The sequence below is a fragment of the Arvicola amphibius genome, chromosome 5 (assembly GCF_903992535.2).
Source record: "Arvicola amphibius chromosome 5, mArvAmp1.2, whole genome shotgun sequence".
NCBI lineage: Eukaryota > Metazoa > Chordata > Mammalia > Rodentia > Cricetidae > Arvicola > Arvicola amphibius.
Genome location: NC_052051.1, coordinates 87489522 through 87508856, shown reverse-complemented (window position 1 = coordinate 87508856; position 19335 = coordinate 87489522). Strand labels below are relative to the sequence as shown.

Genomic DNA, 19335 nt, shown 5'->3' with positions numbered 1-19335 from the left:
GAAACCCTGCCAATAAATAAATGAATGAATGAATGAATGAATGAATAAATAAATAAGCAAGCAAGCAAGTCAGCCGGCCAGTCACCCAGCCAAAACAGGCTGGAGAGACAGCTCAGCAGTTAAGTGCTTGCTGCTCTTACAGAGAACAGAGACTCAGCTCCTAACATCTACATAGTGCTTCATAACTACCTGAAATTCTAGCTACAGGAAAATCACCTTCTTCTGGCCTGAGGCCACCAGGAACACATGCAGGCAAAACATCCATGCGTAAAATAAAAATAAATCCTAAAAAAGTAGGTTAAGCAAACGTAGCCTATAAACACCAATCTACAGATGATTCTTCAATATATGCAGAACGTTCCAGAACTAGATATGGTCATTATCTCAAACTGTAGTAAGTTATACTTAAGAAACAAACAAACAGGGGCTGGAGACATGGCTCAGAGGTTAAGAGCATTGCCTGCTCTTCCAAAGGTCCTGAGTTCAATTCCCAGCAACCACATGGTGGCTCACAACCATCTGTAATGGGGTCTGGTGCCCTCTTCTGGCCTGCAGGCAAACACACAGAATATTGTATACATAATGAATAAATAAATAAATAAATAAATGAATGAATGAATGAATAAATAAATAAATAAAAATGAGAAACAAACAACAAAAAGAACTGCTACCTTCTGCCTCAATCACTACATCCATGGAAGAGGTGTATTTTTCCTTCCCAGCTGATGAATGTTACTTAAATTGTATGGACAGAATATACTCAACAACCCAAAGCCCTGGTTATCTTACTTTCATTGGCCAGTAGAATGTTACTGAAAATGATGCACACAGAACATGAATATATCTACCTGTCTGGGTTTGCACTCTTACACCTTTTCTATCACAGTGAGAATAGCTTCTCTAGGAATCTGCTGCCTCTGCCTAGGCCTCAGAATGAACTCAAGGACAAAACTGAGTTAATCTACAAGTGAGGCCAAGTCTAACCCATAAGGAAAAGTAAAGCCCACCTATACCTGTATGTTAATTACAGCAGCCAAAGATATTCTAAACTGAGTTCTACCAAAGTTTTTTTTTCTTTTTTTTTTTTTTTTTTTTAGACAGGGTTTCTCTGTAGCTTTGGTGCCTGTCCTGGAACTAGCTCCTGCAGACCAGGCTGGCCTCAAACTCACAGAGATCCACCTGGCTCTGCCTCCCGAGTGCTGGGATTAAAGGCATGCGCCACCACCACCCAGCTCTACCAATGTTTTTTAAACAACAAAAATTGACTGGTACACATGAAAATTTAGTAAATACTGAAAATCAAAGGAATAACTTGAAAACTAGGAAAAGAGCATATATGATTTCCTTTAACATGTGTACATTAATTAACTTAATTTTGCTGTGCAGTTATGGTGCACGCCTTTAATCCCAGCATTCTGGAGCCAAAGGCAAGCAGATCTCTGTAAGTTTAAGGCCAGCCTGGTCTACAGAGTGAGTTCCAGGACACTCAAAGCTACAAAGAGGAAAGATGTCTCGAAAACGCAACAATAACAAAAAAATATTAATTTTTAGGCTAAGCATGTTGGCACACACCTTTAATCCCAAAACTTGGAAGGCAGAGGTAATCAGATCTCCATGAGTTCCAAGCCAGCCTGGTCTACTTAGTAGTTCCAGATCAGTCAGGGATAGTAAGAAAATAAAGAAGAAAAAAGAGAAGAGAAAAGAAAAGAAAAAGAAAAAGAACTATTTTAAAAAGAAAATCTGGCTGGGTATGGTGACACACTTCTTTAATCCCAGTACTTGGGAGGCAGAGGCAGGCAGATCCGAGTTCAAGGTCAGTCAGGACCACACAAGAGGAAACCCATCTCTAATAATAATCATAATCATAATAAATTAATCATTGGGATGGGGTTTCAAAACAGTGTTTATTTTTCCCAGAGGGAAAGATTCCAGTCTATTGTCACATCTGTAAACCCCCCCCCCCCCCCCCCCCCCCCCCCGCTTGGTGGGTCAGCTATTCAGGGTCCTCTGAAGGTGCGCTAATCTGCAAGACATGAGCTGAAAAGAGGAAGGAAACCAAGAAAGATTCTATTGTCAAGGTCTCCTTTTATTGGGGTGAAAGTTACAGCTTATATAGCCCTTGAATGGGGTGGAGGTAGGGGTAGGCAGGAACTCTGCTGGGGTAACTGAAGGTCATCAGTCAGCACCTGGTGTAAGCCGAAACATGTGATCCATTAACATTGGAGTAAGGGGAGTAAGGGGCGGTTAACAGATGTGATCCATTAGCATTGGAGTAAGGGGCCGTTAACAGAGTTCTCAAGATAGTTGGGATGAGGGGTGGGATCTCTGTAAACATCCTTAGGGCAATGACCTCTGCTATCCTTTAGGACAATGGTCCCTGACAAATCTATCCTTTAAGAAAATGGTCCCTGACAAATCTATCCTTTGGGAAAATGGTCCCTGACACACATCATTGTCACAAATAAGCCCAATACAGTCAGAAATGCTAAGTAGATAAAGTGCTAATGCAGAGAGGCCTGGCAACAGAAGGAGGGAGGAATCCAGCTCATCTCCTCCATGTCCCCTGCCTGAAAAGGTATTTCTACTACACAGAGCAAGGGAGCTGGGTAATCCAATCTACAATGCTCTGAGCTAAGGAACACAAACTCATACTAGTGGACTGTGTGCAGACCCAGGAAAAGGAAAGTCAAAATATCCTTTCCTTATAGACATTCCTAGACATAGAAATACCAAAAGTAATTTTTTCAACTTCCTGGATGTACTATCTATTAAGGAGTGAGACAGACCGCTCTCTGTGAGTTTGAGGCCAGCCTGGGCTACAATACAACTTCCAGGACAGCCATGGATGTCTACTACTTCCCAGGGACTCAGAACTGATGTAGTAGACACTTTTTTACACCCTTAGGAACACTAAATTTCTGACTAGGAAAAACTTATTTGCCTTCTTTGCTAGCTCCAAAAAGCAGAGCCAGTATCCCCTTTGAACACTGTGGAGACAGAAGCTATAAGAGAATTTGGCAGCATTTAAAAAGCATTAATGACAGGAGGAAGTCACAGGTGTATTTATGAGAATTCAAGGCCACCCTCCTCTGTAGATTAAGTTCCTGGTCAGCCAAGGCTGCATAATGAGATATTGTCTCAAAAAACAAAACAAGCATTAATGAATATCAAGATTAATTATCAAGATAATTAACTATAATTATCTTGAAGCATTTTAGGTGTCTATTATGCCTGGGAATTAAAAATAATTTGGTTAAAGAATTCAGGCAATTTGAACAAGCTGAGTGAACTATGGCATCAAGTCCAGTTCACCCTAGTTGTTTCTATTTCCAAATTAAAAAAAAAATCAGACAGATTTTTGAGAACAAAAGGAACACTAAGGGTCACCTAGTTATCCTAAGTGTCATACAGCACTGAACTCAAAAGGACCAGGATCAGTTACATTTTTCAGGAACCTGAGAATTCCTGGCCTCACTTTGTCCTCAGGAAATCCAAATAAGGAGACACTAGAAGGAGCCTGCAGTACGCTTCCCTTGCAGCCAAGAGTCAAGGCTTGGAGTTAACTCTCAAGTAGGGAGATAAGGGGTGACATCTTCCAGCTCTGTCCTACAAGCAGACAGGTATGAGTCTGTGATAAACAGAAGTGCAGGGAGGGCTCAGTAAGAAGGGCATAGTCCTCCTGTAGAACTTGAAGACAATTCTGAAGCCATTTCTGACAACTCTCAGTACTTCCCCTCATCCCCTGGGAACCAAGGACATAACAGCTATGCATGCATGTACTGAGATGTTGGGAACTTTCCATCTCCCTGAATAGGGGCAAGATAACCCTTAGGTGTTGACTCAGTTATTGATGTTTTGACTCAGTCCCTGGGAAGGGGCAAAGTGACACTCAGAAGTTTCCCTTTACCTCATCTGATCTGGCAACCACTCTCCAGCCAATTATTGGTAATAGCCTTTTTGAATAAGCCAATCATAATAGTTAAAGAACAACCCCCAGACACCCCTTCCTTCTGTGGTTTTTCCCTTTAAAAATAGCCTGTACCAGACATTCAGGGTCTTCTAGCCTCCCGACTGCTGGAATACCCTGTCATGACAGAATTAATAAAATCCTGATGCTTTTTACATCAGCTGTGATATGAGAGATGGTCTCTTGGGGCGACTCTTCCTTCTCGGTGATTGGACGCTAGGGTCCAACACTCCCACATATGGGAAGCCACTCATGGGCAGGCTGATGGCTGGAACACTAGACAAGATTCAAAGTTTGAGAACTGCTATGAGCCAAGGGTAGACTTGGGAATATCTTGAAGGGATATTCTACTCATAGTTAGTTTTCTGACTTAGCCAAATACTTCTATAACTGAACTGCAGGGGAGATTCCATTATAGGTACCTCTATGCCTGAGATGACACACTAGCAAAAACAAAGTAACAACAACTACCCTGTGATGTCCTCAAACCACTGAGATGGGTCAGGAAATACTTGGCAGTTATAAAGTTTGTTCTATTTTGTTTGTCTTTTGAGACTGTGTATCCCTGACTGGCCTGGAACCCACTTTGTAGACCAGATTGGTCTCATACTTGGGGATCTGCCTGCCTCTGCCTCAGCTTCCTGAGTGCTGGGATTAAAGGCATGTACCACACCCAGCTCCTAATGGTTCTTAACACTGCCAGCTGCCGTTCTTTCCTTGTACTGAGGGGTTTCCCAATCGTCAATTCCCTATCTGGAGGTTTCACTCCCTATTTCAATCCCAGGAACGTTTCCCCGGTAGGCTTTCCCACTGACTGAGTGTACTCAGTCTCCTCGCCCTATTCTGGTCCCTACTTTGGCTTTTGTTTTCCTTTCTACCTCTCTTTCCAGCTACTTGAATCATTGTGACATGTAACAAGACAGACAGAAATTCTGACTGGTTCTTAGGGTAATCAGTATCTGATGGTGACCATTAGATTATTAGTGGTATGTCTGGAGCTAATAACCCTTCCAATCTGTAGTTTTTTTCTCTCATGTCCAGTTTACTGTGAGAGACTTGTCTCATCTTTGCAGCCTGTTTTTATCCCCTCACTCTCATTTTTTTCCTGTGGTGTAGAGCTGTGCACCTGTGCACGCTCACAGGCCAGAGGGACATGTTGGGTATCCACTATTCCTCTGTCACTCCCCACTTTGTTCCTTTGAGGCAGGGTCTCTTCCTGCCTTTCTTTCTCTCTTTCTCTCCCTCTCTTAGACCGGCAGCTACAAAGTCCCAGAAGTTATCCTGTCTTCAGCCCTTTAGTTCTGGGGTCACAGGCGTGTGTAGGACTAGGTCCAGCTTTTGTTTGGGTACCGGGATCCAAACGGCAGTCTTCATGCTTGCGCAGCCAACACTCTCTACCTCTGGTGCCGGCAACTGAACCCAGGACCTGTGCACATCAGACAAGCACTCCAACACCAGCCCACACCCAGGACCTGTGCACATCAGACAAGCACTCCATCACTAGCCCACATCCAGGACCCCTCCTTTTTTTGCACTCTAACCTTGCTGCCTTCCTCTTAAGGCGTGGGAAAAATGAAGCAGCACAAAGCCTTGGTGTATATGTCAGGCTGATTCTGGCTGTCTTCTGCCACTGACTTAATATGTAAGTGTAGATGATACACTTGCCTGTCTGTGTATATAAATGAAATGTCTGAACTACATAGATGATCTCGCTGAGACATCTTTCAGATCAGGTCACATTGGAAAAAAAAAAATCAATCACTTCATTAGAAGAGATTCTAACTTCAAAACATGTTTTTATATCTCTTTGAAACAGCTAACAAGAGGTTCCTATTTACTATATATTTTACTATTTAAAAAAAGCAAGTGTTATCTGTGGAGAAATAGAACCTGGCAGCCCCTACACTGAACTAATAAAAGCAAATCCTTGTAATAAGCAGAGAAATAGGCCACAAATGAGACCTGGCAGTGTCAAAAAGGGTCTATAAATTAAATATTCAAAGAGGAGAACAATAATTGTCAAAACAATCCTGTACAAAAAAGAACTTCTGGAGCCATCACAGTCCCCGACTTCAAACTCTACTACAGAGCTACAGAACTGAAAACAGCTTGGTATTGGCATAAGAACAGACAGGAGGACAAATAGAAGACATGGATGTCAATCCACACATCTTCGAACACCTGATTTTTGATAAAGAAGCAAAAAATATCAAATGGAAAAAAAGAAAGCTTATTTAACAAATGGTGCTGGCATAACTGGATATCAACATGTAGAAGAATGAAAATAGACCCATATCTATCACTATGCACAAAACTCAAGTCCAAATGGATCAAAGACCTCAACATAAAGCCAGCCACACTGAACCTTATAGAAGAGAAAGTGGGAAGTACACTTGAGCGCATTGGCACAGGAGACCACTTCCTAAATATAACCCCAGCAGCACAGACACTGAGAGAAACTGGAGTACAGACCTAAACAGAGAACTCTCAACAGAGGAATCTAAAATGGCTGAAAGACACTTAAGAAAATGTTCAACAGCCTTAGTCATCAGAGAAATGCAAATCAAAACAACTCTGAGATTCCATCTTACTCCTGTAAGAATGGCCAAGATCAAAAACACTGATGACAACTTATGCTGGAGAGGTTGTGGGGAAAAGGGAACACTCCTGCATTGCTGGTGGGAATGCAAGCTGGTACAACCCCTTTGGATGTCAGTGTGGTGATTTCTCAGAAAATTAGGAAACAACCCTCCTCAAGACCTAATAATACCACTTTTGGGTAAATTTCCAAAGGATGCTCAATCGTGCCACAAGGACATGTGCTCAACTATGTTCACAGCAGCTCTGTTTGTCATAGCCAGAACCTGGAAGCAACCTAAATGCCCCTCGATCGAAGAAAGGATAAAAAAAAAATGTGGTACATTTACACAATGGAGTACTACACAGCAGAAAAAAATAACGACAGCTTGAATTTTGCAGGAAAATGGGTGGAGCTTGAAAACATTATTTTGAGTGAGATATTCCAGACACAGAAAGACAATTATCACATGTACTCACACATAGGTTTTTTTTTTTTTATTTTTTTTTTTTATTTATTTTTTTTTTTTTGCAGAGTGAGTTTGAATATTTATTCAGGGGGTTATGAAGGGGGAAGGGAGGGGGGGAGAGAGAGGGAGGGAGCAGAGAAGTGGGGAGAGAGGCAGAAGCGAAGCTGCCTCTCAGAGAGGAAGACAGAAAAGAGAGTCGGTTTTTTTAAACATAAAGCAAAGAAAGCCAGCCTACAAACCACAATCCCAGAGAACATAGACAATAATGCAGACACTAATGGAGACTTACATAGATCTAATCTACAAGGGAAGTAGAAAGTATAAAAAGACAAGATCTCCAGAGTAAATTGGGAGCATGGGGACCTTGAGGGAGGGTTGAAGGGGGGAGCGGAGAGGCAGGGAGGGGAGCAGAGAAAAATGTAGAACTCAATAAATATCAATTTAAAAACGTGTAGACCAGGCTGGCCTTGAACTCAGAGCTGCACCTGGAGTGCTGGTAGTGCCTCCACACCGTACAAAATTTATTACATTTATTTGTATATGTGCACAGACATTATACATGCCTGCCACAGTACAATGTGGTGATTAAAGGTCAGCTAATGGGAGTAGTTCTCTCCTTCCATCATTTTGTTTCCTAGGCTCAAACAGACTAGAGGTATGCCAGGCAAGGAGCCACCTCAGAAGTTCTATTTTGTTTTCTGAGCCTGGATCTTTCTATGTAGCATTGACTGAACTTTGTTGTGTAAACTCAGCTGGCTTTGAACTCAATACTCGAGGCTATGAGGCTAAAGAGATGGCTCTGAAGTTAAAAGCACTTGCTCTACCAGAGTGTTCAGCTGGAACCTCCAGCTACTCCTGCTAGATCCAAAATCCCATCTCTCCAAACCCCGCCCTCTCAGAAAATCTCCAACAAAGAAATGGCTACAAAAAGCCCAATTCTGCATTCTTGGCAGCTGCTGCGGCTCCTCCCATGAAGGCCCCACCTAAAGCATACCATACTTGGGTACAAACCCAGCTTACAGAGAACACATCATCTTGCCTACAGGGTATTTAAACTCCCATTTTAGTTGTTACTTTTCCTGCTTCTTTTCCTGCCTCAATCTCTGGGGGCTGAAGAACTCACCTGGGAGTTGCTTTGTTTAAAATAAACCCGTTCTTTTACTTTTTTCAATTCAGCTTGATCTGGCTTACTGCTATCAAGGTACAAAACCTATTACAGAAGACTTGGGTTGGAATCTCAGCATGACAACCACTGCTGCTGACTAAGTTCAGGCATCTTGACACTGCCAATGACAGTTCTCCAGCCCCCTCTTACTTTCATTTTTAATAATTCTCACTAAGTGTTGTTATGACGTGCTAGCCTGTCACCTGGGTACCCTGTCCCTTTAAGAAACAAGCCCTTCCCACTCCCAACTCTCCTCTTCTGCCAGGCAGCCTGTGCTCTTTTTGTCCCTTTTCTGAAAGGGTGGCTACTGCCTCTCTTTCTCTCTCCCCCCCTCTTCCTTTCTTCCCTTCTGTAATGATGGTTCTGTCTCTTTAAGAGACAAGCCACACTTACTCCCTCCCCCATCCATCCACTGAGGCAGGCTGATCTTCAGCTTCTGGCCTGAGCTCTCTCTCTTTTTTGTCTTCCTCTCGTTGAGGCAGCTTCTGCCTCTCTCCCCACTTCTTGCCTCCCCCTTTTTCTCTCTCTCTCCCCCCTCTCTCCCCCTCCCTTTTTCCTTCCCCTCCATAACCCTCTGAATAAATATTAAACCTCACTCTGCATGTTGTGTCTATCCATGTCTCTGTCTCTTGCCTGACCTCCACGTGTTTCCCTGCCTGGGACCAGCTACTGCTCAGGGTCCTCTACCTGCCGCCACATGGCCCGCTATGACCACTTGGGGACCTACAGCATTTCTGCTGCCTACTGCCGCCGGGGATCCCACAGCATTTTTAATTTTTCCATTACACCTTCCCTTTCACTTTCATAACCCACTAAATAAACTCTATACCCAAACTCTCTCTCTGCATGGTGTATTTGTCTGTCTCTCACCTGCTATGGTCTCCCACCCACCAATGCCTCTGGGGACACCTCGCTACCCCACTGAGACCTGGGGTGACCTACTGCGGCCCCTTGTGAGACTGCTGCCCTCGTGGGACTGGTGCCCCACCACCATTCTTAAAAAAAGAATAACAAGGCCAGGCGATGGTGGCGCACGCCTTTAATCCCAGCACTCGGGAGGCAGAGGCAGGTGGATCTCTGTTCGAGACCAGCCTGGTCTACAAGAGCTAGTTCCAGAACAGGCTCCAAAGCCACAGAGAAACCCTGTCTCGAAAAAACCAAAAAAAAAATAAACGAATAACAAGTGTTATGGGAGTTTTCCTTATGCCTTTTTCTTTGGGAAATTTTGTGTGGGTTTCAGTAGAGGATAAGGATATATACAATGACATCCTCTTTAAACAAAATAATTAATTCTTTGGAAAAAAATTCTAAGCCACAGTGGTACGCATGATAAAACTGCTAGAAAATTTAGATAGGTAACATATGCTTGACAAATAAGGTATATTTGATAAATACGATATACTTGATAATCAAGATTTATAAATTCAAAAGATCTACTCAGGTTCACAGCAATACTTATCTAGCTTCATCTTTGCTCACTTTAAGCTTTAGCTATTTAGATAAACTAAGCCATATAAAAAATTGCAATATTCTATAATGGAGTGCCTGGTCCCCTGAAAAGAGTCCTTCTTGCAAAGTCAGGCATTTAAACAATCGCCCCATTTCCTCAAGGGCTTGAAGTAAATTGCTGCTTGCCTTATCTTTGGCAAGAGGACCTTATGACCCCCTCATAAACAGGACTGTGATGACTATTAACTTGTCAATGGCTGCTTACAAGCCCCATCCCAGCTCATAAGCCCCCTTTCTGATCCTTTGTGTAATTATAGAGTATAAAAGGTGTAGCCTTTTTTTCAATAAAGCAGCAGCCATCCCAACTTAACTGAGTCTTCCTTCTTCGTTTGCCTACTCCATGTCTCCTCTTTGGGGCCTGAAATCCACTGGAGCTGGACTCCAGCATACAACCACCTTTAACTCTAGTTCCAGGGAATCTGACACCTTCTCTTTTAGCCTCAGAAGGCACCAGGGACACATCTGGTACAAAGACATACATGGGAGCAAAACACGCATACAGTTCAAATAAAATTTAAATCACTTTATAAACTAAATATTCCAGGCTAGTTTCAAATTTGTCAAATCTCCCTCCCTTAGTGTCTCAATGCTGGAGTCTTTTATTTCTGACAAATGTATAGATGGGATTTGTATTCTTCATCTTCCTCCATCTTTTTCAGTGTTAGAATTACAGGTGTGTGCCACCACACACCCTGTTTCCTCGGGGGGAGGGGGAGGAGTTGAGCAAGAAACTACAGGACTTGATTTAAAATGAAACAGGGAAGAGACCATAGCTGAAGGTGAGTCTACCAATTAGGAAACTTGCCTCCAAGGTGCACACACATACACACACGCAAAAACTCCCACAAAAATTTTAAAACAGAAACAAACTAATCTGGTTCTTCAACCCATTCCTTTTCTTTGAGTCTCTTTGGTTCTAAGTTGACAGGTATCCCCCAAAGACACATCTGCGTCCAATCCCCAGAACTGTGAGTGTGATTTTTTTTTTTTAAAAAAAAAGGTCTTTATAGCCTAAAATCACCCACTTTTAAAAAAACCAAAGGTCTTAAGCAGCTCATAAAGTTAACCATAGTGCACACCTGCCTATCCTAGAGTGAGTTCCTGAGGCCAGAGATGTGGCTCAAGCGGGCAAAGGTGCTGTTGCCAAGCTTGATCACCCTATTTCAATCCTCAGAACCTAAATGGTGGAAGAGCACTGACTCCCATACTCTGTCCTCTTCCACATATATTACACACACACAAATAAACAAAACAAATTTAAGAGTGGGTTTTTGACACCAGAGCAGCCATTAGATAGTCAATGATAATACAGGGTTTATCAACTTCATCACTATTAAATAAGCAGATAAAGGTCGTGTATGTAATGAAGAGCTGCCTGTGTGAACAGAGGATGTTTAGAAGCAGTATTCATGGCCTATACCCACTAGAAGTCAATAGCATCCCTTTCCCCAACACTGAAAAAATACCTCCAGATACTGCCAAGTGTTCCAAAAGGTAAATTCACCTAGTTGAGACAGACAAGACTAGCTGTTACAGAACACTTACCAAGGAATTGAAGTAAGGTGAACCAATTCCCAGAGATATACTGTTGTACTCCACATTATATGAGTTCTGAACTACATTTAGGTTTACAGGGCCTGGTGTGTTTCCTGATAAATCCTAATGTTAAGTAGTTTCTGTTCTTTTCTCTTACAAGGCCTCACTCTGCAGTCATTTCTTCGTTTCTCTGTCTAACATTCCAATTAACTCCCCTAATTTAGGGTAATTTAAGGTTCTTTCATGTTCAAAAAAAAAATGCCTAGCAAGGGCTGGCTAGATAGCTCAGCAAGTAGAGATATTTGACACAAGAAGTCTGGGTACCTGAAACCCACATAAAAGTGGAAGAAACTGACTCCATACCTACACACACATCATATAGACACCTCCAATAACAAAAAAAAGTGGGCCACATGCATGCTAGGCAAACACTGCCACTAAGTTGCATTGACAGAACTCTGATATCATAATGTCAGTTTAAACAATTATCAGCCAATTCATGATACCATGCCCTTTCTCTACCCATTCATGAGTGATGTGGGATTCACCTCTGTATCCTGTGAACACACTATTGGTTAATAAAGAAACTGTCTTGAGCCTGCACAGGGCAGAATAGAGGTAGGTGGGGAAAACTAAATTGAATACTGGGAGAAAGAAGACGGAGTCAGAGATACACCATGTAGCTGCCCCTGGGAACAGACAAGCTGGAACCTTGCTAGTAAGCCACAACCTCGTAGCATACAGAGATTAATAGAAATGGGTTGAATTAAGATGTAAGAGCTAGCCATTAAGAAGCTAGAGCTAATAGGCTAAGCAGTCATTTAATTAATACAGTTTCTGTGTGATTATTTTGGGGCTGAGCAGTCGGGAACAAACAAGCGGCCTCCTACAACACATGAGGATCAAAAATTTAGTACCTCATAAAAAATAAGTTAACCACAAGAACAAAAGAAGCATTTATATAAACAAAAATATTCAAAACAGTTCTAAAATACTCAAAAAAAGCAATAAAAAAAAGTCAGACTTTTGAGATGGGGTTGCTATGTAACCCAGACTGGACTCCACCTCCCAAGTGTGAAGATTACAAATGTGTATCACACCTGGTTTCCAAGATAGACTTTTAACAGCCTTTTAAAAACAGCAGGTACATAAACTGTTAATTTTTTTGGTTTTTTTGTTTGTTTTTGTTTTTTGTGTTTTGTTTTGTTTTTTGAGACAGAGTTTCTCTATAGCTTGGAGCTTGTCCTGGAACTCACTCTTGTAGACCAGACTGACCTCAAACTCAGAGATCCACCTGTGTCTGCCTCCCGAGTACTTGAAACAAAGGCGTGCACCACCACTGCCCAGCTAAATATACGTTTTTAAGATGCTACAAATCCCTGGACAGTGATGGTGCACACCTTTAAACCCTGGGAGTCAGGGGCAGGTGGACCTCTCTCTGTAAGGTCAAGTCTAGCACTTTCTACAAAGTAAGTTCTACGTGAGCCACAGCTGTTACACAAAGAAACCCTACCTCCAAAAACAAAACAAAAAGAGACTATATATCAACATGTTATATACATTGCGCAGAGAAAATACACTGTTCTAGGAATGCAACTCAGTAGAAAATCATTTGCCTGGCATGTATCAGGCCTTAGGTTCCATCCCAAGCACAAAATAAAGACAAAAAATTTCAGGTTCCCTATAGTTCCTACTCAAGGAAGCTGAGACAAAAAGGATCCCTTTGAGCCTAAGAGTTCAAGGACAGGCCAGCACTGCAACAACATAGTGATACCATCTCACTCAAAAAAAAAAAAAAAAAAAAAAAAAAAAGAAAGATAAAATGAGACCAGTGATTTTACAATTGAGTACAGGCAGAGTAGTACTCACTTATTGATTTGTTAGACAATCACAATTATCTAAAAATTATTATTTTTTTTGGGGGGGGGGGTTTCGAGACAGGGTTTCTCTGTAGCTTTGGAGCCTGTCCTAGAGCTAGCTCTTGTATACCAGACTGGCCTGGACCTCACAGAGATCCGCCTGCCTCTGCCTCCCGAGTGCTGGCTCCTGAGTGCTGGGATTAAAGGCTGCACCACCACTGCCCAGCTTCTAAAAATTATTAAATTTCCCTCTCAACATAGTACTATGAAGTTGAATTTTTCTTCATGTACTTTGACCAGAAAACAGCAACTGATAGAGCCCATAAAACAATCCAGTTGTATTCTATTAAGCCAAACACTAAATTACAAAATGTAATACAACTACCATTCTTTGGCAAACTAATTTGGCATATTGTTATGTATTATTAAAGATGCTACTTATATTATCTATTTTTAGATTTACTTATTGGATATGTATGAGTGTTTTGCTTGCCTGTATGTATGTTTGTCCACCATATGTATGTGTCTATGAAGGTCAAAAGAGGGTATCAGATCCCCTGCAACTAGAATTAGGGATGACTGTAAGCTACCATGTGGACAGTAAGAACTGAACCTAGGTCCTCTAAAACAGTAAGCAAGTGTTCTTAACCACTGACTCATCTCTCCAGCACTTTATATTAATTAACTTTTAATTCAGGCATTGATACATTTGAAGATGATTATTTATAACACAATAACTCTAACATATATAACAATATCAACAAAAGCTTCTTAATCCTACATAAGAGCTGGGCAGTGGCAACTGCCCTTTTAATCCCAGCACTCAGGAGCCAGAGACAGGCGAATCTCTAGACGTTTGAGGCCAGCCTAATCTATTCAGGAGGCAATTTCAGGACAGCCAGAGATATACAGAGAAACCCTGTATCAGAAAAACAAAACAAAACAAATGAAGACAAACAAAAAGCTATTTAGAATCTGTGGTAATTTGAAAGTAATTGCCCCATAAACTCAAAGGGAGTGGCACTATTAGATATAGCTTTGTTGGAGGAAGTGTATCACTATGGAGGTGGGATTTGAGGCCTCATATATGCTCAAGCCATGCTCAGTGTCTCAGACCACTTCCTGATGCTTATGAGTCAAGACTCTTGGCTCCTTCTCCAGCACCAGTGGCTACCGGAACAGCATGGGCCATGTCCTATCCTGATGATAATTAACTAAATCTCTGGTGTCTCTTCACAGCACTAGAAACCCTAAGACAAAATCCTACATGATCTTTAGGAGGACAAAGGAATTCTGAAATTTGAGAACAAGAACATTAGTCACAAATGGTGGAACACACCTGTAATCACAGCAGTTTGGAGGCCTGGGTTACATAGCAAGAACCTATGAAAGAAGAGGAAAAGGAAAAAAAGGAAAAAAGGCTGGATGTGGTGCTTCACATCTTTAATCTCAGATCCTCTCCCTCCAAAAGACAGTAGGGAGGAGGGAGAGCACAGTGGGTGTTTACCACCTGAGAAGTGGAAGTAGGTATACTTCAAGGCCAACCTGAGCTGTGAGAGCTAAGGGAGAGAGCCACTACATTAAAATAACAATGTCTTTTTATTTACTCCTGCAGGATAAGAATGAATCAAAAATTTATACCACCCTATTCCCAAACAGAAAAGACCACAGTCCTATAAGTTGCCCTTGGTCCAGTGAATAATTTCCCACCCCATTCTCAGTCAAAGAACTATAACGAAACTCATGGAGGCCACACATACACACACATACACACACACACACACACAACACACACACACACACAGAGAGAGAGAGAGAGAGAGAGAGAGAGAGAGAGAGAGAGAGAGAGAGAGAGAGAGAGAGAGAGAGAGAGAGAGAAGTAGTAGGGATTCTGAGAAGAATGCCAGTGGGAGAGAGGGAGAATGAGAGGTGAAAATGATTGAGATTTATCATAAGAATCAAACTGCCAAAGAGTAAAAAAGCAAAAATGACAGAGAATAATGCTTCATTACTAACTAAAATTACAGTAATAAACAAAGTTTCTGTAAATACAAAGCCAAAGAATTTTCACTGATGCATGTACACACATAAAAAGCCTAAGCATGCACTCGGGAGGCAGAGGCAGGCGGATCTCTGTGAGTTCGAGGCCAGCCTGGTCTACAAGAGCTAGGTCCAGGACAGGCTCTAAAAAAGCTGCAGAGAAACCCTGTCTCGAAAAACCCAAAAAAAAAAAAAAAAAAGCCTAAGCTTCAAAAGGGTTAACAGAATTCTAATAATTTTACTGATATGGGTTTCTATCATCTAAGTTCATTACCAACAGTTGAGGTTATTCAGTGAACTATAGGGAGGACAAACATTATAAATGTCATAGAAAAAAATCAACTATTATAAAAATACATTATTTTGAATTATACAGCGCTAGTCACTTTTTCATTTATAGGACAAATAACAATCAACTCTGTGTGTTGAAGAATTACCAAGTCAACAAAGACCATCCCGCAAAGGAAGTTAATGATATTCATCATAGTATCCTTTCTGTGAAGTATAATTTCTCAATTTAAATGTAGGCACAAAAACCTGGCAAGGAACAGATTAAGTAAGATTAAGATAAATAGAACTTGAAGAAGATAGGGCAACACTGAGAAGGCTCAGCTTCCCTGGAGTTCTGGTGGGGAGAGAGATGTGTTCTCCCCAGTATAGCCACTCTTAGCTACTGTTCAGGATCCATGAAGAACCCTAATTAAACTCATTGGCATTCCCACCCCAAAAGTAAAAGGGGGACTAGCAGAAAAGAGAAAGGTGATCAGAAGGAATGGCAGGAAAAGAAGAAAGGGTAATGAGGGAGTAACTATATATAATTGAAAAATATTAATACATGTGTGAAAATGTAATGGTGAAATAACTATAACATACTAATCAGCAACGTTTAGAAATTTTGTTCATTAAAAATGTATATTGCTAGGTATGGTGGCGCACGCCTTTAATCCCAGCACTCTGGAGGCAGACACAGGCAGATCTCTGTGAGTTTGAGGACAGCCTGGTCTAGAGTGATGAACTCCAGGACTGCCAGGGCTGTTACACAGAGAAACCCTGTATGGAAAAACCACACACGCACACACACACACACACAGCGTGTCTACTACTACCAACTTCCTCGTTTCCTCAGATGATAAAGACTTGTATTAGGAGTTTCCAAATTAAGCAGTTTTGTTTTGTTCATGATAGTCTCGACGGGAATTTTAAAGTTTTTTCAAGTTAAAAATAAATTCATTAGAGTTAGTACCCTATGTAAAATGCAATCACAAAAGTGAAATACAGCTTCAGTTCACCGAAACCTTGACCAGCACAGCTGAAATTGTGTTTCACCAACTTTCTTATTTCTGGTCCTAGAGCCCTTGCTCATGTTAACCTATACACTAAGATCGACATCTGCAGTCCATGCCGACACCTGAGCCTTTGAGTCAGCTCTCTCCTCCCATGTGATCAAGTATCAAACTCAGCTGGTCAGGCTTAGCCTTTTTTACCAGCTGAATCATCCCCTCGGCCCTCATTCCTACTTTTTAAAAATTGTTTAGATTGGGGGAGGAGCATCAGGTCACATCTCATTATTTCACCAAATAATATGAAGTTTTGTACCTGGTGCATGCCTTTAATCCTAGCACTAAGGAGGCAGAGGCAGGTGGATCTGAGTTCCAGGACAGCCTGAACTACATGGTGAGTCAGTCTTTGAAAACAGGAAAGAAAAAAGAAAAAGTTGTTTTGTAATACCATTTTGGGACTGCATGGTGCCACGGCTTCTTGCTACAAGAAATCCATTTCTGCTAAGACCACAGTACTTCTTGAATCTTCCTGTACTTCCCACTCCCTCGCTTACCGCCACCCACTACAGAATCCTGTACCCGTTCCATTTGCACAACGCACCATTTGGAGGTGAGGTGTGGGGATCCGATTTGTGGACTTCTGGTGACGCGGACAGGTTACTCTGCCGGTGCAAAACAAACCCTCGTTATAATCTGACGAGTGCGATCAAAATCTAATATCCAATTCACTTCCGCTCACACCTCTCCACCGTACAAAACTTCCTGGGGCCCTCAAAGGACCCTACCTGTGCTTCGGCCCCCATCTCCAGGTGGCATTATTTCCTGAGATGGGGAACCGGGCCATCGCTCCCCTCCCAAGATGAAGACGCGGGAGTCGGGATCCCCCACATCCTGCCCGCAGGCTGCAGGGCCTCAGGGTTCAGGCCGGGTCAGCGGGAGGCGCCGGAGCCGCAGCCCTGCTGCCGCAGGAGGCTGGAGAGCGACGGCGGAAAGACTGAAGGACGGACGGAAGGAGGGAGGGAGGGAGGCCGGGGGCGGGGACCAGGCCCCGGCTACCTGCGGACTCCGAGCGCAGGCTGCCGGCAGTCGCCATGGCTGCAGCCACCTCCGGCCGTCCGAGGACCCCGGCTCCTCCGCGACTCTGACAGCCGGCAAGCAGCGGCAGGTGACGCGCGACCACCCACCTCAGGCGCCCGCGGCGGCGAGCCTTCCCGCTGGTTCCGGGGTGCGAGCAGCCGGGACCCACTAGGAAGAGGCGTGCGGCGGCGCGACAGCGAAGACAGCCGCCCGCCGTGGCGAGGGCCGTGGGGATGCTCACCTACCTCCCTGCTGCGCGGCGGCGTCCGCCCGGATCCCGGAGCGCTCACATCCGGGTACCCGGAGACACTCAGCTGCTTCTGCCGCGACCGTCGCCGCCCGCGGCACAAACACCAAACTTCCGGCGGCGGCGGCGGCGGCGGCGACGCCTCTCCGGTCAGATGGGAGTTACCTGGGGCCGTCGTGGGTGCGCTTGCGCAGCGCTTCTCTTCAGCCCTAACCCGCTCAGCTGACGTGCCCAGAAGACGAAGATGGCCGCTACGCTCTCTGCGTGTCACGCAGTTTTCACCCGGGCCAAGACAGCCGGGCGTCGGGGAAAGGCGAGCCGGAGTCCACACTCGGCGCAGGCGCGCTGGGAGGCCTAGCGCGCGCGACTCCGCGGGTGGGCGCCCTTCGGGGCGGTGGCGGCGCCCCCTTTTGGTGACGGCTGGTCCTCGTGCTCGTCTCCGGCCCGGGAGATGGGACGGAGGGTAGAAGTTCGATCCCCGGAAGCCACATTGTGGAAGCAGAGAGATGTCTTCTGACTGCCACATGCTAGCCGTGGCATATGTACAAGCAACAAGCACTGTAAGGTCTGAGCACCTCCACAGCCTGCAAACGCGACTTCCAGAAAGTGAGATGCATTTCTCACTGCTATACTCAGGAAAAGAGGAGCTGAGTATGGAGTGAACCCCTTCCTTAGACTGCTGGGGACGAGGTCAACCACGGGCCAGCCCTGCTGGGGCTGCCCCTCTACTGCCTGCTACCTGCTGAGGGGGCTATGGCAGGCAGAACACTTTTCCCTAAAATCATACTGTGTTGTTTACACTTTCTCTAAGCAATGTCCAATCTGTGGATCACATATTCTAGTCATGATACCCACACACACATAAATGAGAACTATAATAAATTTGTAAAACCCCTTTAAACTCACCCAAGGCCCCAAAAGGTGAGGGGTTTGCTCCAGAATTTCCATCATTTTCTGTGGGAGCTAATCCTTTGATCTTTCTTTGATAGTGGCCATTAAACCTTGCAGTGGTGGCACACGCCTTTAATCCCATTTAATACAAGCACTTGGGAGGCAGAGGCAAGAGAATCTCTTCCAGTTCGATCAAGGCTAGCCTAGTCTACACAGAGTAAGTTCCAGGACAGCCGGGTAGCATTAACATAAAAAAAAAGGATTAAATGGCCATTCTTATCTGAAAACTACACCAGAGCACGGGATTCACCCTTTCTTTACCAATGTTCTTATGACTGAGAAACTAAGAGCCTAAACAAGACTGTAGTTTCCACTAAGTTTACTGAAGTTGATATTCAGACAGGCTATGGCTTTTAGAAATGTCCAAAGAAAGGGCCAAAAGTAGTTGTTTGGGGTTTCTGAGACAGAATTTCAGTAACCCAGGTCTCTCATTTTCTTTGTAGTTTAGAATGACTTTGAACTCCTGATTCTCCTGTCTCCACCTCCTAAATTCTGAGCTTCCATGCCCAGCCTCCTGATTTATGCTTTAATGGCATGTAGGAAATGGCTAGATAAAGTTTTCTTCACTATAAAATTATAGAACCATGAGGTAATGTGAGACACGATTGCTCCTGACAGCACCAATATATTCCCCCAAAAATGATGAGCACCAAAGAT

General features: G+C 43.5%; 1 protein-coding gene across 10 annotated transcripts in view; it reads right to left on the bottom strand.

The window, feature by feature from the left end:
• Esco1 (establishment of sister chromatid cohesion N-acetyltransferase 1) overlaps positions 1 to 18061 on the bottom strand; it is a 79706-nt gene extending 61645 nt beyond the window's left edge. For 3 of the 10 annotated variants that reach the window (XM_038329956.2, XM_038329963.2, XM_038329961.2), the window contains exons 1-2: positions 17726 to 18054; positions 17005 to 17065 (exon numbers count right to left, since the gene is read on the bottom strand). The gene's annotated coding sequence lies outside the window, so the exon portion shown is untranslated. Of the gene's footprint in view, positions 1 to 17004; positions 17066 to 17188; positions 17413 to 17587; positions 17610 to 17721 lie in introns of those variants that run through there. The other 7 variants (XM_038329959.2, XM_038329962.2, XR_005285395.2 and 4 more) reach the window with 6 other exon arrangements.
• Positions 18062 to 19335: the final 1274 nt, after the last annotated feature.